At 40.3% G+C, this 26,802-nt stretch overlaps 1 protein-coding gene across 7 annotated transcripts in view; it reads right to left on the bottom strand.

The window, feature by feature from the left end:
• Window positions 1-26,802, bottom strand: part of MECOM (MDS1 and EVI1 complex locus) — a 231,012-nt gene that overhangs the window by 72,604 nt on the left and 131,606 nt on the right. For 6 of the 7 annotated variants that reach the window (XM_083363425.1, XM_083363428.1, XM_083363430.1 and 3 more), the window contains exons 1-2: window positions 11,287-11,840; window positions 8,012-8,146 (exon numbers count right to left, since the gene is read on the bottom strand). The gene's annotated coding sequence lies outside the window, so the exon portion shown is untranslated. Of the gene's footprint in view, window positions 1-8,011; window positions 8,147-11,286; window positions 11,841-26,802 lie in introns of those variants that run through there. The other variant, XM_083363426.1, reaches the window with a different exon arrangement.

Genomic DNA, 26,802 nt, shown 5'->3' with positions numbered 1-26,802 from the left:
TGCTTCTGTTTGATTGAGATATAATGAAGGGGCAGAAATGGGAAAGATGGTCTTCTCTTCAGAGATATGCAATCTTTATGATGTTTTAGACCCCATTTCCCACAAAGACTTACCATTAAACCTGCCCAATATAGTTGAGGTAGCTAATGTCTAAAACCATTGGAATTTACTTAAACGTCTGTAGGATCTAGGAGTTCAGAACTGACCAATCACATGTAGAGTTGGGGGTGCCAGAAATTACTTAATGTAATGAAAACAATAGTGTGTATGATTTTCTATTTCTTTCTTCTGATTGCACTTCTGGATATGATTCATGAGCTTGTTATACATTTTCTTTTAATAATTTCCTTTTCAGTTTTTAATATTTATATTCCACACATTCAGAGCCAATTAATCTTCACAACAATTTTGAATAATCACTGGCTAAGAAATGGTTGCACAAGCAAACTTTGCAGAGAATCTAAACAAAGATATTTAAGGCGGCATTTATTGTATCATAAAGGGTTTAATTGTCAATTGTGTTGAAAAAAATTAATATTTGGAAATATTCATTCCTTCTTTTTTAAATAGTTCTAGGATACAATTCTTTTGTCTCCTACTCGGCTACTTACTATATGTAATTGTAATGGCTAAGGCCACACTCCAATGCACACTTAAATGGTCAGCAAATAAATTCAAGTCTGAGTTGAAGTATAGACTTCAACTCTCCAGCCAGCATTCCATTGGTGTAAATTCTGGAAATTGAGATCTACATATTATATGAAAGATGATCAGATTGGAGAAGGCTATTTTATAGTGTATTCAGAGATGAGTCTTGTTCACCTTTGTGTGCGGTAGGAGAGCACAGATTCACATTTTTAAGTTATCATAGATGGATTATTTTCTAATTCTTCTCTGTCTCTTTCCTCTAAACTTATCTATCCACAACCTGGAGTTCCCCACATGTGTTAGGACTTGATGTGAGTCACTTACTAAGTTTTTGAGAAACAATACAATTAATAGTAACTATGGCTTTTGATGATGATGATGATGATGTTTGAAGGTACCTTGGAGGTCTTCTAGTCCAACCCCCTGCTCAAGGAGGAAACCCTATACCATCTCAGGCAAATGATTGTCCAATATCTTCTTTAAAACTTCCAGCATTGGAGCATTCACAACTTCTGGAGTCATGTTGTTCACTGGTTAATTGTTCTAACTGTCAGGAAATTTCTCCTTAGTTCTAGGTTGCTTCTCTCCTAGTTTCCATCCATTGCTTCTTGTCCTACCCTCAGGTGCTTTGGAGAATAGCTTGACTCCCTCTTCTTTGTGGCAACCCCTGAGACACAGATATCCATCTTTATATAGTATGATAAAGCTCAGTTAACAAACTTTCCCTCAAGAAAAAAGGAATGTTTAAGAAAGGGAGTGCTTATCAATTAGATTTTCTTGGAAGTCTTTAGTGACAGAGTGTAACCTTGGGTAGAATTCAAAGTGTATTTTCTTCTGTTATTCTAATTGTGTTTTCAAAAAGAAAAGGTAAAGATTTGCAGAAACCAGTAAATGAATTCCAGTTTACCAGTTCCACTTTTGGTGTCTTTAATCTCCTCTATTAAATCTTAAATGTTTACAAGATTTTTAGATAACCACCCATCAACACATTTCTTAATGCTTATGTCAGCATTAAGCCTACGGGAGCACCTGCTGCCGGCATCAACTTCCCTTCGTCCAGTGCGCTCCCACAGAGAGGGCCTCCTCAGGGTGCTGTCGGTCAAAGAGTGTCGACTGGCAACCCCCAGGGGGAGGGTGTTCTCTGTGGGCGCGCCAGACCTTTGGAACCATTTACTGGTTGAGCTCCGGATGGCTCCTGACCTTCGCTCCTTCCGCCGTGACCTAAAAACTTACTTATTTGAACAAGCCGGCCTGGTCTGATGGGTTTGGGGTATTTTAATATTAATTTTATTAATTTTTATTGTAATTGGGCTACATTATTTAATTCTTTCTTAACTTTTGTATATTGTATTTTTATTGTATTTATTGCCCTGTATACCGCCCTGAGTCCTTCGAGAGAAGGGCAGTATAGAAATTATTATTATTATTATTATTATTATTATTATTATTATTATTATTATTATTAATCATTTATCATTTATCATCATCATTATTATTATTATTATTATTATTATTATTATTATTATTATTATTATTATTAGGCTATGCTTATTAAAGCTTAGCTCGTCAAATATTATCATGTATTAGTAGGATTTGCAATTACATGATTTGTTGAAAAAAATATTTTCATTTTAGGCAAGGAATTGTTCCACAAAAATCCAATACAAGAAAGACCTGTGAGCTTTAGTCAGTAATGGATAGGATTTTCACTACTCCACTTTTGAGGGCTATAAAATTGGCCAATACAAGAAAGGCAGTTTTTTTTTTTCTGCAGTTGGATATGGCCTCTGGAATTGGCTGGCATCTGGTATCCTTCAGTTTTCATCTCTGCAAGCTTTCTAGAAAGCTTGCTTTGGCTCTCAATGAGCACAGAGTCATTGTTGATAAGTAAGAAAAGACTGCTATGTATGCGCATAATTCAAAGAATCAGGCAAGAAGTAACTTGGTAGCCAATTCCAGCCTTAAATTCTTGTGTCACCTACGCTATTTTCAAATCATGTTTGGCTTGCTAAACAACGAACATTTGTAACTCTTGTTTCCTTACACAAAGAAAACAATATTTCTGTCAAATAATTTAAGGGAAGGGAAAACTCCAAGGTAGGACTACATGGTGCTTTTCTAGGGTCAGCCCGATAGTTAGTGAATTTTATTGGCAAGGCAAACCATATGGCTCACACTACCCCCTTGTAGCACCTCTTTGGGAAGTATAAAGATCATTATTTGATTTCCTCATCCTCTTCCTGTTAGTATGTTCAGAGGATAGAAGGTATAAGAACAGCAAGGAAAAGCCAAACCCACAAATTTAAGAAAGTGAGTGGAATGTGGATTTCTGTAAGTTCCTATTGATTTCTGAACATGGAGACTCTGTTGATTGCTACACCAAAGAGTGACCATCCCATGAGAATTACTATGAAAAGCAGCAATGAAATTATCAGTTCCACTGCTGTAAAAGCATTGAAAGCTATCCTCACTTACCAAATAGAATAGAATAGAATAGAGCTGGAAGGGACCTTGGAGGTCTTCTAGTCCAGCCCCCTGCTCAAGCAGGAGAACCTAACTATCTTAGACAAGTGACTGTCCAGTCTCTTCTTAAAAACCTCCAGTGATGGAACACCCATGATTTCTGAAGGCAAGTTGTTCCACTGGTTAATTGTCCTCATTATTAGGAAGTTTCTCCTTAATTCCAGATGGCTTCTCTCTTTGATCAGTTTCTAATCAGTTTCCAAGTACAATAGCGCTGTCCAAAAAAACCTGCACAATGTATCTTATTTTATTTAAAAATGGGAATCTTCTGTCTTAATGCATCCTTTATCAGAAGGACTTCCTATTTATGCTATAAATTAAAATGTGACAATAGGTCTTTCTAAATGTATAGTTCTTATGTATATTCAAATATACAATTTTCAGCAGTGGCCCAGTTCCGTTTTTTAAGTCTTGTAAGAGGTGTATCAATTGGCTCTCAATCTTATCTATAAAACAGTTAAAACAGTTAGAGAACTGCAGAATTGTCAGGTCCTAAATCTGTGTCAGTAGCTATTAAACCTACTGAAATATATGGGTTTAAATAACAACAACAAAAACACTAGCATCTGGGTAATTTTTTTTAAAGTTTGGGATGAAAGTTTCCTCTTTTTTTAATGGACGTCCCTTGAAAAGTTTGGATATAAAAATGTTTGACAAACCTGAACTCTAAAGGAAATTGATATCGATATAAATTCATCAAGTTAAGCTGCAGTGTATCTTCAGTAACATGAATATTACTTAAACAGATGGGTCCTTTTGCTGAGCTTATATAAGTGTAAAAAACTTTAAACTTTTACAACATTTTAAAATTTTTGATGTATATTTATATATTTTAAAAAGTCTAGGAAGGTTTGTTTGAAAAAAATGTATACATAATAGATGCTGTATGCTTGAGTAAATATATAGTAATTATTGTGTTTATTTCCAGAGTATAGTAAGATATACCAAAACATGATTTTTGTAATGCAAATCGGAAAAAAGTTCCTAAGGTAATCTAATTCTGGTATAAGGACTAAAGATGCACCCTCTGTTTTACGATAAAATGGAGTCTTAAGTAGATTTTAATATCTAAAATGTAATAGACCCTCTGAATGTTTCAAAAACTAGTCAGCTGTTGATTATGTTGACAAAACATACTGCTATCTTTTTAAATGAGGTTGCCATTGTTGTTACATTTACATGGCATCTAAAAATTTACTGAGAAGTTGGCGCTTTCTGCTGCATTCAGTAAGAATTATTCCCTAGTAAGCACATTTACAATTGCACAGTTCTGGAATTCATTGGATTTTCTCCAACCTGAGGCTGATTAAGCATGCATACATTCAGGATGCACCAGAGCTTTCTTATTAATAAACAATTTTTCGCTTAGCATCAGTTCTTTTGAATCTGCACTTTTGTGTTTGTCACATCAATATTATATTTACTTGTTTCACATGCTGGATGGCAACAGTTTTGTTTTAATAATTAAATGAGAGATTTCTACTTGTAAAATGCAGGGTGATAATTGAATGTCCTTTTAAATATCTGTAAACTTCAATATCCACATTTCCCTAACTTTGGAGAAGCAATATATTTAAATGCAATATATTTGAATGTTCTCACTATGCCAGACAAAACCAGCTCCTCGATATTATAATTTCCCAAATATCAAAATTCAGCTAATAATATAGCTGCCTTCAATTAGTTTTTAAAACATCACTTATACGCAAACACAAACATTTGCATTATCTTACTGATTTATAACTATGTGAAGTATATATTCCTGCATTAGATATTAATGTGTTATAAACTATTAGCAGCAATAGGACCTTGAAGCTATTGAAAAGAGAGGCACAGCCATGTCTTAAATCTTGGTATGAAACCAAATTTCTTCCTGCAGCAAGTAAAAGAAAAAGAAAAATTCTAGCAAATTGCTGAACCTCCTATCAATTCCAAATTGATTTCAGATTGGAAAATATAAATGTAACTGATAAAACCCCTTTAAAGTACATTATAAGAATTCCTGATATCCTACTGCAGACAAAAACAGCAATAACCAGTTGCACAGAGTTTGGAATTCATTATTTGTTAGCATCTTGAATTACACTCTTCTAAAAGTTATTAGACGTGACAGGAGATAATAGGACAGACCTGGGAAATTCTAGATCAACTTTACTGCAAAGGGAGAACGAATCTCCCCCATCCAGTCTTAAAAGTCCTGCTCTACTTTCAATCAAATGAAATATGAGTTGTTTTCAGCATACATATTTTGACTGCATCCTGTTATTCTGAAGTTGTTCATCTTAGTACAGCTTATTTATGCAGTTATAAGGAGAAACCCTGTTCTTTTGTAAAGTTGATCCAAAGTGATGAAATATGACCTCAGAGAAGAGTGGCAAAGAACTTTGACAAATAAAGTCCAAAAGCAATGCTTAAGCATAAACAGAACACAATTTTCTCCTCCTTCCTTCCTTCCTTCCTTCCTTCCTTCCTTCCTTCCTTCCTTCCTTGCCTTTCTGCTAGATTTTGAGACACATTTTGAAAGTCATGTCACCAACACCTTACAAGTCACATTTGCAGTCTCTCCAACTTTCAGTCCAGTAAAATAGTATTCATACTATCGATTAAACCTGATAAATAACTCATTCTCATGCCTGATAAAGAAGAGTGTTTCCCTACTAATTTTTATAGGTTAATTTGAGCTAATTAAATATTAACACAGATACCACTAATCATGTATCCTCACTTGATCTCAGCAGTTAATGAATGCCCCCATTGCTTGAGATATATTATGTGATCAGGACAGCTAATTCACCAGTTGGCAACCGTTCTTCCTTATGGAGGAATGGAGTGGGTGTCTCTTAACAGAAGGAGAAGCTCGTTCTATGGATAACCATTTAGTTTATAACTTAAAATGGGATCCTCCAGTCTGTTTAATATATGAATGTATTGTTTTGAAATATATTGTGTCAAATATTAAATGTTAATTGTTATCTGGATATAGAGATGTGTATGACATGACTGTTGTTTTTTTTCTTTTATCACTGCATACTGCCTAAAGAACAAGTAGCTATTTATTTACAGGTTTGAAGAAAGATCAGTTACCTAAATATGAACTACAAGTGGCACAAGATAAAATAAACATGATTTTTTTTTTAAAAAAAAGAGTTGTTGGCAAGAGTACAAATGCCATTACCAACTGTGAAAAATGTAAACATCGAAAAATAATGACTTGCATGATGTCCACTCCCATCTCGGTGAAACTGTTGGAACGACTGTTCCATATTCTAGATGTGTTTCTCTTTCTCTGTCTGCCATATGTTTTGTTATTTTTAGTACATGATCAAGATGCAGGCCTTAAGCCAGCCATTCTCTCCCCCCCTCCCTTAAATCCATTTGGATTTATTTATTATATTTTCCTTCTTCTTTTTCCCCCCTCAGCTAAACCTTTACTACAGGTAAAAATAAATTGAGCACAACACTGCCGTTTCCTTTCTGCAATTGCCTGCACAATCTCAGGATAGATCATTTTTCTTTGCCAACCAGACAGCAACATTCTGAATGTATATTTCATTTGCTAATGGCCTTTTATTGCTTCTTTACTTGAACCATGTGGTCCGCAAGAAAACTGATAGGGCCCAGGTTTTTTGTTTGTTCAACCTTCCTCTACATATTTAGGGAGGGGGGGCTGCTTAAGAGGTCACTGCTTAAAAAGATAGATGGCCACAAATTTAAAAGAATGCATATGTTATTTTGCTCTGTGAATTGTGGGATGCTGTAAACAGCAGAGAAGATAAGAACAAACTGACTACAGTAAGGATCTGATTCACAAGAACTGTTATCTATTGAAGATTTGTACCTACTTGTGATTTTATTTACCATGTTATATCAAGGTAATTAAATAAAACAATAAAGTAATTAAATTTAATAACATGTATGAAAACTACACCTTATTTTACAGAGCAATTCTCTAAATATTTACTGAGAAGCATTTTCCATTCAGATCATTGATGCTGCCATGCAGGTAAGTATGTATGTAAGCACGTACTACCGTAAGAAATGCATATTAAGGATTGTAGACTCATTTTTATACATATAAAAATGAGCAGTTTGTTTTCTACTATAAGAAATTAATTTATTAATATGAAAAATATCAATACAATTTTTAAGAAAATCAGTCAACCTCAAATATTTCATCTATTAATTTTTAAAAGGGCAAAATATAAATTACTTTGTATTCACAAAGTATTCACAGTTTAAATTGTATTCACAGTTTAAATTATGTATCTGAAGCAATGACACAAAGACAAATACTATCCCATTCCAAAATAACACCATTCAGGAATTTCTATCCCTCAGAACAAATATAATTAACTTTTAATTCCTATCGTGTTTGACAATCCTAAATTATCAAGAAAAAAAGTGAAACCAATTTTGTTTAATAATGGAGAGAAAAATTATCCACGTACAGAAAAAAATAATGCCTCAAAACTGATATCTGAATTATATTGGTAAAGTTCTTTTAAAAAAAAGCTTTCCATTTCAGAGATGTGTGCCAAATATTTCTAAGTTTAAAACTAAGAATTAAATATTCTGGTTAACTACATATTAATTTGCAAATATTAAAGACACAGAAAAACAGATAACCACATATGTATAAATAATATGCATAAAATGTAGCCAAAAGTGTATTAACTTGGGTAACATGGCTTTTGTAAAAATATCTTTTGCTTTTAACCTGTTTCCTCTCCCTCACACCCCTATCCAATAATTACACATTGACAGCTTGAGATTGGTTACTATTTTGTTTTCTCCCATGGAAAGCTGCTAAAAATAAGTTCAGAAAATATTCACTACATACCTGATCACTGATTTGACACGCAACAAGATTAGGCTGATAGTAGCATCCAGCAAATTTGATATACTTTAACCAATTTCCTACATCTGGCTGGCTGGCATCAACATAGAATTTCACATTGTAATGCTCATCCAAGATCTAGACAGAAAATAGAAAACAAGACATCGTTGTTGCTTTGGTCTCATTCAGCTAGTTTGAAAATAAAATCACAGTCCTTCAAATAAACAAACAGAAAAGAGCTTAAGCGTGTTTTATAATGAAGTATGCTTCTTCAGTGGACTTCACAAAAACAATTAGATTAAATAGGCCCCAGTAATTAAAAGAACAATTACTCTGTCACACAGATATATCTCTTATAATATATTTATCTATAATCAAAATGTGGTGGAAAAAGCCTGAGTTCTTTAATGACAACTCACGTGAATGAATGGTCATGACTTTTTACAAAATGTTAGGTATGGTTATTGGCAAACAATTTTGGCTAGCGTCATATCAATATGTTGCCTCTTAACAGTTTACATTTATATACCTTTTCCAAAACAAAATTTCACTGGTTAGAAAAAAGATTAGGTTTAGAAGAAGTAATTGTTCTTTAATTTTTATATAATGTGCAGTCAAGGGATAAAACTGTGAGAATTGCCTAACAACAGGGCCCTTTTTATACCACACCAAAGAAAATAAATACAGTAAAGTGTAAACACTTGTTCAGAATGTAGCTGCTTTTGGCATATGCCCTAAATTTATTCGGATGAAAAAAAAATGCAAAGTTAATGTGATTGCTACAGGTTATATTAGAAATAATACACCATAAGAATATTATAAGACTAAATATTATAATGCAATATCACAATTTGCCTGTCTAGAGGCCTCATCTGAGATTTCAGCTATTTCAAAATTTATACTCCTTAGTTTCACATATTTCCCATGTCGAAGTTAGACAAAACCCCACGGTACAATTGCAAAAACAAAATTACCACTACTACCAACAACAACAAAACAGCAACAAAAACAAAACCAATATAAGTTTATGAGAAATTGTAAGAAGAGAAGAGATTATGCAAAGTCTAAAATGTAAAAAAAAAAATATGCACCTTTAGATTCATAGCAATTCTTGTTTTTGAACTGTATGTCTTAGGAATCCTGGTATCATTTGTCATCTCCTCTAATAAAATCCTAAATTAAGTTTCCTCTGAAAGAATAAACCATCTCAGTTCCTAGCTCCAATTCAGTAATTAAATGAACCTAGTGGATTATTCTGGGTCACCTTATTCTGGCTCACCTGAGGCTAAAGTCAAAAAGTGGAGGGCAATGTGTCCGTAGCCTGAGAACATTTTCCCCCAAGAGTTCAGGTAATCACCCAGAAGCAGTTTTACATCATTAACTCTTCACAAAACTTCAAGAGGCACAAAGCCCAGGGAGCACTGAGAAAGTGCCTCTTGTGTGTTTTGTTAAGCAGCAGGCACTTAAACCAACAAGGGTGCCACCAATTTTTAATGTTTAATGCATGCTCCGAAAAGAGGGGCCTGCGAGGGGTGAAAACCCACTTCAAAGTCAATTTCAAGAGAAGAATTAAGCCTTGGAATCTTTTTACACATGGGGCTTTGTGCATTTGGCCCAGCGCCTCCATTGCACACAGAAAGAAATGTTGGAGCTTTCAGCTTCCAGATCAAAATTACTTCCACCTCCCTCCAGAAGAAACCCCACTAACCTCACCCTCATCACCTGAGACTTTGGCTGGGTCATCAGGGAGACAGCCAAGAAACAAAATAAAGCCAAGTAAAAAATAAAATAAAAGTCCGTTCTTTGGGCGAAGACTTACTCGAGGAACCAACAGGGTGCTTCAAAACCAGCTTCCCTGTGTTCAGAGAAATGGCTGGACAGGACAGAAGAATACTTGCACACATATAGAGGGGGGGGAAAAGACTCAGCGAAGGAGGACAGTCCAGATTTATCTGGGCCTCTTCCTGAAGCCCAAGAACTGGGCAGAAGGGGTATAGAGAATGGATAGATGAGTTATCAGAAGATGTGCCTCTTTTCAAGCATTTATCCTTTCCTTTAAGGACACCCTCCGAATTGCCCCCACCCCATCCCACTTTTCAGAGGTGCCACTTTTTAAAGTTTCATTCAAGGTTCAGAAGTTCTATTCATCAAGAGAATTCTAGATAACCTAGAGGAGAGTACATTGAATGCAAAGAAGAAAAGCCTTCTAATTCCACACCTTGAATAATTCATTTTTTTTTTCATCTAGACCTCTTCAACTCAACTATTTCTGAAGCAGGAATCCAACCACCGATGCCTCTAAAGTTCAATATCAGGGCTTGAGGAGGGGGGGAGGTTGGTTTGCTTCCTCCCCACCCCACCCCCAAATTCTCTTCCAGTTGCTGCATTTGAACAAACTGGTGCCTTTTTGGTAGAAAAAAGTAAAACTGCTCCAATCGCAACCGTTCACTTTCTCTGCCTTTCTCCTTCTCCGTCTGATGCCACTGATTGATTATTTCCTTTCTCTTTCTTTCTTTCTTTCTTTCCTTCATTCATGCGTGGCATGCCCTGCGCTTAATTCAACTTCTTTATTTCAAAAGATCAAGAGAAACCTTCCGTCCCCGGTGGATTAAATCAATCAGAACCGCAAACTTTCTCCCCAAAACACATTTAGAAGCAAGGGAGAAAAAAGAAAAAAAAAACAAACAAACACCAAAGCCTGAGAAAAATGCTCCAAGACCCGCGCGCCCTTTAATTCTTAACTTTTAACTGGGTCGGCTGCAATCAACCGCTTTGACTACCAACCTGCAAATACAGTTAGAGGAGAACAGTCGCGCTTCCCCCTTTTGCTCGAGGAATTTGGGAGCCACGTAGGGGGGGTTACCTGCTCCCAAATTTCCCGCGTGGGCTTCCTTAAGCAAGGACCTAGATTTGGGGATGCGGGAGGGGGAGATGGACAGGAGTCATATCTCCCCCACCTCCCCTCCCCTCCCCTCCCTGCCTCCAGACCCACACCTCCCTCTTCCACCCTTCGAAGCCTTTTTGGCCCAGAGGCAGATGACAACAGGCTGCAGATCGACCGTTGGGGGGCAGCGGCGGCGGAGGAAAAGAAGCAAACTTCTTATCTTAGGCTTGTGGTGACATTTTTTTGGGGGGGGGGGAGAGTGAAACCCACCAACCGGACGGGGGGGGGAGGGAAAGAGAGCGAAAGTGTCCGGGCCTCGTGGAAACAATACCTCCTTTCCCCACCCCTCCACCCGCTTGTTCTTCTGAGGAGTCGGCGCGGGCGATCGTCTTACCTTGCCAGCTCAGATCCCAGCAGGTCCGAAGTTTCTCCACCCCACACACACACACACACACAAATCCTTCCTTTCCGCGGAAAGGAGGGCTGGAGTGGGGTGGTGGCTTGGGGATGGGGATGGGGTGGGGGTGGGGGGGGTAAGGAGAGGGTTGCAAAAGCAAACAATAACAATAACCACGCCAATCAATCCTTCCAACAGCTGTCAGCAAGCTCTCCCGAGGAGATTTCCCCCAGCTGCCTTTACGCGCCCTCCCTCCTCCTTTCCTAAGGAGCTTTCGCAGTCCTGGCTGGCTAAAGAAAGGCGTCTAGGAAACCCGGCGCAGTCCCGCCGGCTCGGCTTCCTGAAGTGCTCGAATTCCTTCTCCGGCATTTGGGGCGGGCTACGGGCAGGGTGAGGGGGGGGGGAGAGAGGGAGAGACTTTCTTCGCCTGGCTTGAAAACTTCTCAGGGTCCTAGCCCGGCGTGAGGCGTGAGGAGGGAGGGAGGGAGGGAGGAAACGTTGCGGAGAATTCGGGGGGGTTGGCGGTTGAGGTCCGCGCTCTTCGCCGAGGAAGCGAGTCTCAGGCAGGGGGCTACCGGCGTCAAGGGCGGGCGGGCGCGGGCGGGCGCGAGAAGAAGAAGAAGACGCGCGGCGATCGCTTTAATTGTCCCCATTGATTCCGAGCCGGCGTGTTAATTTCTTCCCCCCTCGCCCGGCGTTGCCCTCTGGCTGGCTGAGCGCGCTGAGGGGGTGGGGAGGGGAGGGGAGGGGAGGGGAGGAGGCGGACGAGTCTCTCGAGTGGGAAGTGGGTGGATGTGGGTGCGCGCGCGCGCGGGGGGGGGTGCTGGGGAAGGTCTGCGTGGAGTCGAGAGAAAGTTACCCAGGTGGGTGGAGGGAGGGAGCGAGCGAGCGCGAGCGCCCGGGCGCGCGCGCGCGCGCGAGGGGGAAAAAATAACTTCCTTTTCACTTCGCCGCCGCTTGATCACAAGGGAGGAGAAAAGCGTGTGAGCCAGGGAGAAAAGGGAGGAGGAGGAGGAGGAGGAAAGTTCCCCGCGCTGCGCCCCGCTTCCGAGCTCTCCGAAGAGCTCTGGGGACAGGACCTTCTCTCCTCTTCCCTCCCCTCCCCTCCCCTCCCCCCCTCCTTGCCGGCCGAGGGGCGTCTTTGTCCCGCGAGCTGCCTCTTTAACCAGAAGTTGCTGAGGGAGGGAGGGAGGGAGGGAGGGAGGGAGGGAGGGAGGGTGGGGGGCGAGTGGGGTGGACGGGGGAGCGAGCCGAGCCCCAGAAGAGAGATCTTTTTTTTTTTTTGCCCTAACTAACCCCACCTCGTCGCTCTCCGCGGCCGCCTCGGAAGCCAGACGGAGGCTCCTCTTTCAGTCAAGTTTTAAAGTGACAGCCGCCTCCTCTGGCGAGAGAGGTCACGAAAAGGTCGCCCAGGCAGAAGAAGCCTTCGCCCGGCAGACTTGATTACGGATGCGCTCGGCCCCGGGAAAACGTGTCAGTCCCATCCAGGTCACCGGCGGCCAATCGGCAGATCTGGCTTGGCTGGAAGGGGTGTGTGTGTGTGTGTGTGTGAGTGTGTTTTGTTGTTGTTGTTAAGGGAGTGTGTGTGGGGGGGAAGAGCCCTCCCTCGCCCTCTTTTTTTTCCCTCCGGGAAGGCTGAAAAGGGGCGGGAGGGGGGGAAAAAGAGAGAGATCCCGTCGCCCCCTCATTCTGCTCCAGTTGGTGTCCAGAAAGCGCAGCGCTCTGGCTCGTTCCGGGCTTTTCTTGATTTAAGGCGAGTTTTTACGCACCTCAACGGCGCTTTACTTTAGTTTTTGAACGAGCAGCCTCGGTAAGCGAGGAAGCAAAAAGAGGTGAACTTGCACGCCCTGTTAAATCGGAGGCTGCCTGCTTTGATGGCCGTGGGTTTGGCGGCTTCGGCTAACCAAAAGCAAAACTGGCAAAGCGAATCGCTGGCGATTTCCACGCATTTCAATGCAAGTGATCCGCGCCTGTCTCTTTAAAGACTGTTTAATGACACCAGGGGCGTTTGCAAGGTTTCTATCTGACACTTGCTAACCGGGGTTTTGGCTGCGTTTCCTCCCCCCCTCCCTCCCTCCGCCAGTCCCGCGTTCAACATTTTTCACTTTATCTCTTTTCACTTCGTAAAATGCAGGACATTTTATATTAAGACATTTAGAGTGGGAAAAAGCTCAGCGGCATTTTAGGGGAATTGGCAGTACAGATCTTTACAAATCCTCGATGCTAAATTATCATTAAGCTTTTCGTATAAACGTATGGAAACAAATAGAAACATATGAAGCAAATTTTCAGAAAGAGGTATATTCGGCTTTTCTTGAGACCTTCTCATTTCCTAAAGGCGACAACCAAGTTTTGCTCCTACCGTTCTTTGCACAATACGGGCGCATTAAATCAGCATTTCACGTTACCAAAACAAAAAAAGGAAAAAAAACATAGAAGAGGAGTAATAACTTCAAGCTCTCTCACAGACATTCTTCGGCTGTCTATTCGCGACACTGCCTCGTTTCCCGTGTTGGAAACCGAGTTAGTGGGACTGCAAACTGGGGGTGTTTATATATATATATAAAAAGAGGGGAGGGGTCACACAAAAAGTAGAACGATTCCCAACGAACTGAACTTGGGAATTTGGATGGCTGCTATCCAAATTCCTAAGTGTTCACAATAAGTGGAAATTGCTTTGCACTTTTACACGCGCGCGGACAACCCATTCAGACCATGCGAAGAGACTCGCGTTGGAAAGGGAGGCCGTGAGAAAGGTACAGCGCTGAGTACGTGCGATCCATATAGATGCCAACAAATGTCGGGGCGGGTTTAGGATTGGGATTCACCTCTGAACACCACCACGGTGATCTTTTTTTTGCTCTTTCTTTTTTAAAGGGTGCTAAGAATTTCTTTATCAAGAACTTCCCCGAATCTCCAAGATGTGGAGGACTAGAGCCTTCAACAGCTGGGGAAACGGTGGTGGACAGGGCCCGAAGCAGCTAGGGAATGTCAGGGGTCGGAGGCAAGGGAAGGTGGGAGAGGGCAGCTCACCAGGGTCCAGTGGCACAAGTGACAAAAGATGCTGATTAATTCGTCTGCGCGGCCTGTTATCGGTGACACTGAACTGTTATTTTGGATAATGCCCATTGTTCCGAAAGGGGAGGCCAGAGAAGAGGCCAGCGAGCGCGCCCGGCGTTTGTTGCCCACTCGCAGAGGGCGGAAGGAAGGCGGGGGTGGGGGGTGGGAAGAGATACCTCGGCGAGTAACCCGAGATAACAACAATAATAATTTTTTTTAAAAAAAAAAATCCCCTTTGGGACCTTTCCAACGGACTTGAAGTTTGGGAGGTTTTTTGCAGCCCCGCTTTCCCCCTTTCGATTTCTTGCCACTCGGGATGCCTCGTTCTCTCTACTCCTTCTTTTTCCTTCTTCTTCTTCTTCTTTTTTTAATTTAGCCATAAATTGGAGCAGTTCGAGCTCTGAGCTGTTCTATTTTCTCCCTGTCAGAATGAGGGATTTGCTTTATGATGCATTGTGTATTAAATACAAGTAATCTGGGAAAGTGATGGCTCCAGAGCCCCCAAAGGCGGGCCAGAGCCGAGGTTTCTTTTCTAACCAGGGCGACGCCGAAAACTCACACCTTCCGCCACCACCCCGTTCACCCACACACACACACCCCGCCGCCGCGTGGGTTGAGCCCCGCACAGAAGCACTTTCGCTGGGCAACGAGGAGGAGGAGGAGGAGGAGGAGGAGGAAGCAGCCAAGAAAGAAAAACCTTCGGGCGCAAAGGCAAGGCTTGCGGGGAGGAGAAAGGCTCCGGCGGTGTTTGCCCCGCGAGACCCGGGCAAGCCACCGCGCCGAGTCCCCGACACCAACTTCCGTCCCTCCCTGTATTGGAAAGAGAGGCGCCAAGGAGGAGCAATGGCAGCTCTCAGCCGGTAGATGGCGTTGCGGGCTGGGCTTCGAGCGGCCTTTTTCCCTTCTGAGCCTCGCAGCTGAGGCGCTGGCTCGAGGCTGTGGCGCTGAGAAAGGTGGTCGCTGAGCGCTGCCCACTCGAAGCCCAGTTCCAGCAAGGGGAGCTTGAGCCCCGGCTGCTTGCAGGAGGACAGGGATTGCAGGTCAGAGGGACTCTCCACACAGTGTTTCTCTATGTTGGCTTGGACTACAGTTCCAGTTATCCCCGGCAATTTCTCTATGTTGGCTCCTTCACAATGCTTGGACTACAGTTCCAGTTATCCCCAGCAATTTCTCTATGTTGGCCCCTTCACAATGCTTGGACTACAGTTCCAGTTATCCCCAGCAATTTCTCTACATTGGCCCCTTCACAATGCTTGGATTACAGTTCCAACTATCCCCAGCAATTTCTCTACGGTGGCCCCTTCACAATGCTTGGACTACAGTTCCAGTAATCCCCAGCAATTTCTCTACGGTGGCCCCTTCACAATGCTTGGACTACAGTTCCAGTAATCCCCAGCAATTTCTCTACGTTGGCCCCTTCACAATGCTTGGACTACAGTTTCAGTTATCCCCAGCAATTTCTCTACGTTGGCCCCTTCACAATGCTTGGACTACAGTTCCAGTTATCCCCAGCAATTTCTCTACGTTGGCCCCTTCACAATGCTTGGACTACAGTTCCAGTAATCCCCAGCAATTTCTCTACGTTGGCCCCTTGACAATGCTTGGACTACAGTTCCAGTTATCCCCAGCAATTTCTCTATGTTGGCCCCTTCACAATGCTTGGACTACAGTTCCAGTAATCCCCAGCAATTTCTCTATGTTGGCCCCTTCACAATGCTTGGACTACAGTTCCAGTTATCCCCAGCAATTTCTCTACCTTGGTCTCTTCACAATGCTTGAACTGTAGTTCCAGTTATGCCCACAAAGTACTGGCCAAGAACGATTGAAGCTGTTTGGGTGATTTATCTGAACAATGCCAACTCTATGTGGGCATAGAGTGAGGGTTTTTTTTAAAAGTTTTCATTCTTTTTGTTTTCAGTGGCACCAAGAAGTATGGGAAATAAAGCAGCCTAAAATGATTGCCTGGGCAGGAGCTTGACCAGTCTCTGAAATTATCATCCCTTACCATCTCCATCTGTGAAGCTTCTGCACATGTTTTTAATGTACGCCTAAGATCTACTCCTCAAAAGTGGGCAGAAAATGTTACCAGAAGAGAGAGGAGATATTTGCCCAAACCTGTGAAAATCATTGAATGAAAATATGACAATTAGTATTCCCAACGTGGTTGAATTCATAAGAGCTTAAATCCATACCGTGTAGATCCTATATGAAAGACCAACCACCTACATATATGCTAGTATTTGTTGTAAACTTCAGTGGTATTAAAAATACAAATTTTTACAGCAAAATTTATAACAGCACTTCTTGCACACATTTGTAAGACTGCGTTTACTCCATGATGGTTACTTGGATTGACTTCTGTCTCCAGATTTTGAAATTATAAATTCTTCAACATCTCTTCAAAACATATTATAAATGGGTGGGTGGTGGATTACTTTAAGACAATGTTTCTTAACTTTGCAACTATAAGACTTCAGCTCCCAGAATTCCCCAGCTAGATGCAAAGTCTGAGAAAGAAGTGCTTTTAGGCTTTAGGGCAGACAAAAGAACTTGTAGGCTAATGAACAGAGTGACCCTAGAAATGGGGGGGGGTGTGTGTGAGATTTATAATCCAGCAATTTTGCAATTCCACAAAAATAGACTATTTGTGTATCCCCTCATTTAGGGAATAGAGATTTTTGATAATGCATATCCCAGCTTCCACCAGAAGGCTCTTTGGCAACTATATATTTTGCAAAATATTTGGGGATATTTTAATGCTGAGGTGACAATGCCAGAGATAGATGCTAGGGATGCATTAAAGACCTAGTTGATGTATTCGGTGCTACTTGACTAGCTTTAACATGGGTTAAGGACCTGTGCATGTGGTTTAATATGTTATATAAACCTAGCTGTTAGGTGAATTTAGGATTTTGTGCATGAGCAAAGTCTAGCCCAAGGGTCTTCAAACTTGGCAACTGGCTGAGGAATTCTGGGAGTTGAAGTCCACAAGTCTTAAAGTTGCCAAGTTTGAAGACCCCTGCTCTAGTCAATGCTAACACATGAAAAGTAAGAGAGATTGGCAGGAGATACATAATGTGACACCACTCAAATCACCATCATCATCATCATCCAAGAGCAACACATTTATGGATAACATGATATAGCACTCAAACTGATTATTTTCCTTGTCTCTCTTTACTTACTCCTTGTGTTCCCCAATTTCCCCATTCCAAAGCTCCCCTCTTTTTCCCCAATGGGAAAAACAATCCCAACAATCCCAGAAAAAAATGGATATCAAACTGCACTGTGGATGTGTTGACCTCTGTACATATAGAGAAATCTTATTGCCAGGGAACTGCATAGCATTTCAACTAGAACTGGGGAGTTCCTTGATTATTTTTATTTCTTTATTTGTATCTCACCATTATTATTTTACAAATAACTCAAAGTGGCAAACATATCCAATTTGCCTTCCCCACAATAATAACCCTCCGAGGTGGGTCGGGCTGGGAGAGAGAGAGTCACAGCTGGCTTTCATAGCTATGGCAGGACTTGAACTCACAGTCTCCCACTGGTGCCTTAACCACTAGACCAAACTGATTCTTACACAGTGATTATATAGAATGAGAGGAAAACACCTTTTTAGGTCCCTTTCCTCTCTCAGAAAGGTCCGAGGAATACCTGGGGAAAAAATGACTTGGCTTTCAACTAAATCTTTTAGCGTATCATGTAGAGAAGTGGAAATATATCAGAGAAAAGGGGCTCGTGATATTGATTGTTCTCTTGTCTTCTAAATAAAAGCTGCAGAGAAACGCCTCGTATTACTCAAGTTTCCTTTCTGCTTCAAAAAAAAAGATAGAAACCCACCCTCAAATTCTTCTTTATCTGTGATTTGTCCAGAGCACCACCATTTGTTAAAAAAGCTAGTGGCTATAACTCCTAGATTTTTTTTTTAAAAGGCAACTGTTTATTTAAAATAAGCCTCCATAATAATGGCAGTGAAGCATAAGTACGGGAGTCTGGTAGCTATTCCCACCAGAGGGTAAACTGATGCCTCTTTTAAGCCTTTAAACTCTAGGGCTGTCCCCAAAGTAAGAGTCCCTCTAATGGAGACCCTATGGAAACAGCACATTCCAGCACATCGTTAAAAGAAAAGAAGAAAAGAAAAAAAAAGCATGGAAAGTAAGACAAAATAAATGTCCACTGCTAATAGGCTTCCTGGGGAGGGCAGCAGCTCTGCGGGGACAGTGCTAAAAGGGGGGAAAGGACACAGAGGAGGGGAGGGGAGGGGGACAGACAAGCCGATGGCATAATTATTTCTTTTTAAAAATATATCATTGGATCAGTAGCACATATTGGCTGCCTTTTCTGCACAGCTGGTTAATAAGCCAAGTTCATGAGAATAGAGAAAAGAAAGAAAGAAAGAAAGAAAGAAAGAAAGAAAGAAAGAAAGAAAGAAAGAAAGAAAGAAAGAAAGAAAGAAAAAGAAAGAAAGAAAGAAAGAAAGAGAAAGAAAGACTTTGTGATTTTTCTCTTTTTCAAAGTTATTAATTAAAAACTCACCTAATTTTTAAAAACATTAGCACGTTTGTCTGTTTTATTGTGCGTATAAGGAACTCATTCAGGTAATATTAAAAAAAAGCAAAACTGTTTAACAAACTGCCAGATCAATATTCTGTTCCATATTTAGTTCTAATTATATCTCTGTTTGCACCCCTAAGTCTTCTTTTTAAGGAAGGTTAACAGTTGCAAAACTGGAGTTGATTCTTTTGGCTGTACAGTCCCAAAGAGCGAGAAGGAAAGCAAAGGAAATTAAAGGCTGGTTTTTTGGGGGGGGTGTTAAATAATAATAATAATAAAAAATCTCCCCTGGTCTGGAAATGGGTCCGACTGAAAGCATGTTAATCGCCACCTCAGTAATTTGGTTCTTCTGAAGAAGACAGAAGCCCCTGCTGCTCTGCCCTGCACTTCATAAATCACATCTTTATGTGGACAAGGTCAGGGCACCTAACAGCTCAGACATGGGCCCTTTGCAGTGGCTCGAAGGACTTCGGCATGTTTATTCTCTCGCTTAGATCTCTGAGGAGTAATCCAGCACGCTTCTAATTACTTTTGATTATTTTCATTTGCTGGGGTCAGTCTGGGCTTGGCCAAGAGTGCTGGAGGCTTGATTTTCTGCAATATCTCTCTTTTTTTTCCCCAGGACAGTGGTGTAGGCTTTCAAAATTAGCACCCCATTATTGTCCAGGCATCTGATATGCTAGTAAGTAGCAGATCCCTTGATGCTCTGTTGCCAACTACCTTGTTTCTTTGACTTAATTAAATGCAAATTATCGAAGTGGGATATGAAATTTGAGATTTGGATTAGTTATTTTTGTTTTGTTTTAAAAGAAAAACAATGATACTTTCGCACAATACTCAGAGGCAAAACAATTATTTGTTTAGAAGATAATATTTTCTCTTTTGCTTTTAACTATAAATAATGGGATTAATAATAATACAGGCATGAAAGCCCTAAATGGCATTTTTGAAAATATATTTTTGCTTCCTTACAAAAGGCTTTGTCCAAGAAACAGGACTATAAATAAGGAGTTAATAATAATAATAATACAGCCATGAAAGCCCGAAAAGGCATTTTTGAAAATATATTTTTGCTTCCTTAAAAAAAAAGCTTTGTCCAAGAAACAGAACTATTTAAAAATGATTTGTTTTGTTAAATTCATTGTTCTTGTAAAGAAAAAAGTGACTTGAAGCAGAAATCTTTTAACAGTAGCTTTAGAGTGGTAAATCATTTGTATACTACTCATAAAAAGAATGTTCTTTTCTAGGTAGAAAATTTTTAACAATAAAATATTAACTAGTCAGATTTTTAAAATGTAAATATTGTGCACATTGTTTTCATAAAGATATAAAATACATGTGCATAAATTTCAAGCACACAGGATTTCTTTGGGATAGATATCCAGTGGAATTACTTTGCAGTTGCAAAGATATATGTTAACAGTTCAAGTTCTATTGTTATCCCAACTGAGGAAGTGACAGTTTTCTCTTCAAATATGAAAATGAATGCCATTTGAGAAAACATTTCTCTTCAATAAATATAGTATTTTCTATATAAAGTCTTACTAAACACTTATAAGAAGCTTTCATCAGAATCCTATGAGCAGAAGCAGAACACAGATATGATGACACTGAGTTTTATATCTGAATTGTCCCATACAACACAGTATATGTCTTTTAAATATCTTGAATTTTCCAAATTAGTTTGTGTTGTTATATAAGAGGCCTCAATAAAAAGAAGGAAAAGCAAAGAGAATGACTGATACCCCCAAATTTTAAGATGAATATTTCCAGCTGAAAATATTCTGGGGAAAAAACATACTGTGGACTGTTTCTCAGGTACCTAAAGAATCCAGTCCTTGCAAATACTGATGTGAGTTAAGTGACTCAATAAACTGTACTCAAATAGTAATACCTTGCCCTTTCCCCCCCAAAAATATTATTTTATATTTCCAATTCAATAATAGATCAAAACAGGTTTCAAGAGATAACATGGTTAACATAATTTATGGAGTTGTGCAAAGCATTTGAAAAATATGTTTCACAAATTGTGTTAGCCTCAGCATAGAAAATATTAAAGTAGCTGAAGTTTTAGGCTTGTCCAGCTGCTTAAAAGATAATATCTCCGTGTATGTGACTGAGATGAACTTCATCACTTTTTTGGTGACCCTAGCAGAAATATAATCTGTCCGGCCCCAGAAATATACAGGCAACCATGGACAAACAGCTGTGTGAGCTGCTTTACAGCAGCTGCTTTATTGCTTTGAGTATTGTTTAATGCATGTAGTGCTACTTTTAAGATGGCATCCAAAATCATAAGTACATAAGTAGCAATGATGCCAAAACAATGATGCACATGATGTCTTGCAAATGCTGCCATTATGTACTTAGCTCCTAGCACTTGATGCAAATAGATAAGTCATGGCAGTTTCTTAATATCACACAGGTGGTTTTGTCCGTCCTGCCCCCCACCCCTCTGATGCTTGTGACAATACAAGGATCATAAGTGTTCTAATGAAGGCAAACAATAAACACAAACTTACCATACAGGGTTTGCTAAAATAATAAAAGTAAAAATCCAATTAGCAAATGCAGCCTGCATCTGAAAATGGTAGTCCTTGATCTATAATCACACCTGAAACCAAAATTTCCATGGGTAAGGAAGGAGGTTATTATTGAGTGAGTGTTGCCTAATTTTGCAACCTTTTTTGCCACTGTTAAGTGAATCGCTGCAGTTGTTAAGCGTTGTTTTGACTTAAAATGGTTGCTAAATGAATGGATGTAAATCGAGAACTTCCTGTAGTCTCCAATAATAATCCAATAAACCAGAATTCAAGAAGAACAAACTGGCTTTCCCGAATGGTTAATAATAATGTGTTCCAAGATGAGAGGCCAGCACAGAAAATGCATTGCCATGCATTCCTGCCATTCTTCAAAAGTGAGCAGAAGAAAGTCATAGCTCTAGGTATGAACACCTGAACATGTGGGAAAACTGAACGGTCTGTCTCCCCAGGCATATCTGGGATGAAAAAAAATCAGTGCATACCATGAGACTTCAGTTTTAAAATACATAATTTAAGATGCAAACCTTAAAGGATAATTTGCTTAGTTTCTGACAAACAAGTGGAAACTGTGGGAAATTCCCCCCAAAAGTAGAAATTGTATCTTCATAAATGATTTAGATGAGACAGAAGGGGACCTCATCAAATTTGCAGATGTCACCAAACTGGCAGGAATAGCCAATATCTCAGAAGATAGGCTTAAGATCCAGATGGATCTCAACAAACATGAACACTGGTCCCTATCTACAAATGAAATTCAGTGGTGAGAAAAGTAAGGTTCTGCACTTAGGCAAAAACAACAACAACAACAACAACAACAAATACACAGGTACAGAATAGCTGGTACTGGCTCAATAGTAGTAACGGGGGGGGGGGGAGTGAGAGTCCTAGGGTACAGTCACTTAAATATGAGTCAGCAATGTGTTGCAGTTGCCAAAAAAGCTAGCACAGCCCTAGATTGCATTAATAGAGAATAGAATCAGGATCATGTGAAGTGTTAGTACCACTTTATAATGCTTTGTTAAGACCACACTTGGAATATTGCATCCAGTTTTGGTCATGACAATATAAAAAGGATGTTGAGAAAGAGTGCAAAGAAAAGTAACAAAGATGATTAGAGGACTTGAGGCTAAAACATATGAAGAAGAGTTGCAGGAACTGGGTATGTATAGTTTAGTAAAAAGAAGCACTGGGGTGAAATGGTAGCAGTGTTCCAATATCTAAGGGCTACCACAAAGAAGGAAGGGCCAACCTATTCTCCAAAGCACCTGAAGGCAGAACAAGAAGCAATGGATAGAAACTAAACAAGGAGAGGACCAACCTAGAAATAAGGAGAAATTTCTTGACAGTTAGAACAATTAATCAGTGGAATGGCTTACTTCCAGAAATTGGAAAATTATTAAGAAGAGATTGGACAGCCATTTGTCTGAAATGGTATAGGGTTTCCTGCTTGAGCAGATGGTTGGAATAGAAGACCTCCAAGCTCCCTTCCAACTCTGTTATTCTGTTGTGGACTTCTTAAAATGACCTTAAATCAATGTTGGGAGTATATCTGTATATGCATTGCCTTTGTCACCTGGCCTTCTCTGGTTCAGATGATAAGGAAGCTCAAGTCTGATTCAGAAAGCTACTCCATGGACATAACTGGGAAACCTTCAAGACTTAAGCCTACTTCAAAGGCGAATGTAATAGCCCTAGTCAGGGGCTTACATATGAAGCGCCTTGTTGCTTTACTACACAATCTCCATCTTTTTGCTCAGGTTCGCCTGGTGCACCAGTTATGGCCCTATCTGGACCGAGATGCCCTACGCACAGTCACCCATGCGCTCGTGACCTCCTGGCTAGGCTACTGCAATGCTCTCTACATGGGGCTGCCCCTGAGGACCACTCGGAGGCTTCAGCTGGTGCAGAATGCAGCCGCGCGAGTTGTGATGGGACTCTCCCGATACTCCCATGTAACACCTCTTCTCCGCAAGCTGCATTGGCTTCCAGTTGCCCTCCGGGTGAGATTCAAGGTGCTGGTGATGACCTATAAAGCCCTAAATGGCATGGGCCCAGATTATCTGAGGGAGCACCTGCTGCCAGTGTCAATTTCCCATCGTCCTGTGCGCTCCCACAGGGAGGGCCTCCTCAGGGTACCGCCGGTCAAGGATTGCTGACGGGCGATCCCCAGGAGGAGGGCGTTCTCTGTGGGCACGCCTGCCCTATGAATCAACTGCCAACAGAACTCCGGACTGCCCCTGACCTTCGTTCATTTCGCCGGGACCTAATAACCTGGCTCTTTGAGCTATCTGGTCTGGACTGAGGGGTTTAATGTTTTTAAATTGTGATTTTAATTTTTTGTGACTAGACTTAATTTAATTTAATTTAATTTTAATTTTATATTGTATTGTTTTTAAATTTTGCCTTGTAAACCACCCTGAGTCCTTTGGGAGTAGGGCGGTATATAAACCGAATAAATAAATAAATAAATAATAAATAAAACAGGTGGCCATCTACATTTCTACTGCAACTCCCAAATGTCAGCTTTTTGTGGTCTTCAGAGCACTCTACAACCACTCCTACTGTTTCAACAAAGGAAATAAACAAAAACTCCAATTTGAGCTCCTAAATAGATTTAAAGCATTTTAAAAATCACCCCTGTCCCCCAGTTAAGACTAACAAATCCATCAAATTCTAATGCCTTCCTGTTATCTAGAAGTCACCCAGATTTTTGCAGCCCAGATACTCTTGTCTCACAACAGGGAAATAATGAAAAATGCCTGCCCTCTCCAAAGGAATTTCAGAGCTTTATCCATTTAATATTTACTACATCTTTGATCCCATTCAAAAAAGGTGGCCTCTGAAAGCTTCTGATTGAAAACATGATTGTGTGAATCAGTCTACAGAATGATTTGAATTTGGTTCTTCATCTCATATTTCAAACACAGGCCTCACAAGTCATGAAAACAAAGCTTGCATTTTATGTTATAATCAGTTAATATATATAGGTGCTGCTAACCTTTATGAAAGAAGATGTTTCATAAACATTGGAATTGTACTTTGAAAAAAAATCACAATGAAGAAATGGATGCTTACCTACTCAAGGCTAAGAAAGACTGGGAGCAGCTGATCATTCATGCCTAATTCTTCATGTAGTTAATTTTTCTTGGAGATCTGTGGTTTTTATATAACCCAAAGGTCCATTTATCATTCAACAAAAGTCAAATACTGCCTTTAGAATTTTCAGCTGTTCCTTTTAAAATTGTAGATGTGCCTCCTAAATATAGATTGGTGCTTTCTGAAACTTGAAAATCCATTTCAGATTTTCAGGGAATACCCACAAAATGTTTGCATTGTGAGTCAAATATTGGCAGGGAGCTCATTTTGGGTATGCAACCTTTCTACCTTTTCAAACAATTCGACAGCAAAGTTACTTTTACACTGACTTGGTGGATTGATAATAAAAAGACATTAAGTTCCGAGTTATTGGAAATTATACTGGAGATAGATTAAGGTCAGTAACAAAGACATAAACAATAAGAAAGGCATTCTATTGCCCATAAACCAAATCTTCTTGGGAAGCTGAACCTTTCAAAGAAATAGAGCCATCCAATTCTTTTCTAGAGAGAATTCTAATTATAATGATTAATTCTTTGCCATAGAGGCTGTGGCCTAAAACTTGATAAAAAGCCTTGCTAAAGGCAACATAAGGATCAGCCTTGTCTGCAGAATTATGACCTCACAGCCAAGTTGTGACAATGGTGCTAAATATAATTTATATTTAGCAGTGAAATATGAGCAGGATTGTTGCAGATTTGTTAAGTCAGTCGTGTGAGCTAAAACTTTATCAGCTAGGTATTCTTGAGAACACACAAGTCCAAAATTTCACACTGACAAGTGGTATGTTGGCCTCCCCAATACAGAATTGTTATCGTGTCTAAGGTTTCACCTTTCTGTATTTTACTTTAATTTTATTCATTTATTGATTTGTATCCCACCTTTATTAATTTTACATACAACTCAAGGTGGAAAACTTATCCCACACATCTTCTTTCTCCTATTTTCTTCACAACAACAACAATGGGAGGTGTGTTGGGCTGAGAGAGGGTGACTGCCCAAAGTCATTCATCTGACCTTCATGGCTAAGGCGGGCTTGTACTCACAGCCTCTGGCTTTGTAGCTGGGGTGACCTAACCACTAGGCCAAACTGCTGGATTGGGAGTAAATGTGATTCAATCTTTAGGGGTGTGAAATTGCTCAAAAATCTACTTGGTTTCTGTGTCTGTTTTGGTAGTGGAGTTTTCAGTCTATTTTTTTTTTCAGGCTTAAAAAAAATTAGAGAAACCCCCCCCCCCCAAGAACTGGGGTGGTGAATGTGCAAATGGGGATAAAAGAATCATGGTGGTGCAGTGATTAGAATGCAGTACTGCAAGCTAATTCTGCTGACTGCCGACTGCCAGCAGTTCGACAATTTGAATTGAATGACTTGAATGAACCTTTTATTGTCAAAGTACAACCATGTATACATTGAGATTCTCACCAGCTCACGGTTGTCTCAACTTGTCATCCTTCCAAGGTCAGTAAAATGAGGACCAGATAATTGGGGCAATATGCAGATATTGTAAACCTCTCAGAGAGTGCTGTAAAGCACTGTGAAGTGGTATATACTGTAAGTCTAAGTGCTATTGCTATTGCTAGTTCCCCCTTTTTAAAAAATGTACAAGGTGGCCATTGGATCCCAAGAGAGACCCAAATAACCAATAGCATGGTTACAGAAGCTCTGGGTTCTTTGCTTGGAGATTTTCTCCTTTGTCCAGGTCTTCCTGGACAGACCATGTAATGTAATCACATGCTGTTTATGTGGTAATGCGATCATTCCAAGAAGTACTGAAGAAGTACTCAATATACTTTGTGCAAAGAGGATGATGTGCATAAGACTCTTTAAAAATTAATCAAACCTGGAAGAAACTGCACAGCGACTCTAAGTGCAATCTTTCTAGCCCTGCCACATTCCCCCCCTCCCCGAAGAGAATTGTAACACTTCATTTGAGATGATATCTATCACACCATGGATTTTCTTGGACACAAAACATTCAAATCTACTTCCACTCCCAGAGAAATTGGACTCCCCCCCCTCATCCTTCCGCACCACAGCAACTTTTGTGAGTAAACAAACCAAGGATCAGTTCACACTAGACTTGACTATGGACCAGATTGTATTTTCCTCAACTATAAATTCACCCAAACAAGACCAGTCACTCTGTCTAATCCCAGGTCCTACAGGGGCAGCCATATTGGTTAAAATGTCATCTAAGGATATGGACAGACTGTCCTTAGCAGTACAGATAGGGAGATACTGCTAACTCAA

This window comes from Vipera ursinii, assembly GCF_947247035.1.
Source record: "Vipera ursinii genome assembly, chromosome: 5".
Taxonomy (NCBI): domain Eukaryota; kingdom Metazoa; phylum Chordata; class Lepidosauria; order Squamata; family Viperidae; genus Vipera; species Vipera ursinii.
The sequence above is the reverse complement of the archived record's forward strand: the minus strand, read 5'-3'. Positions and strand labels throughout refer to the sequence as shown.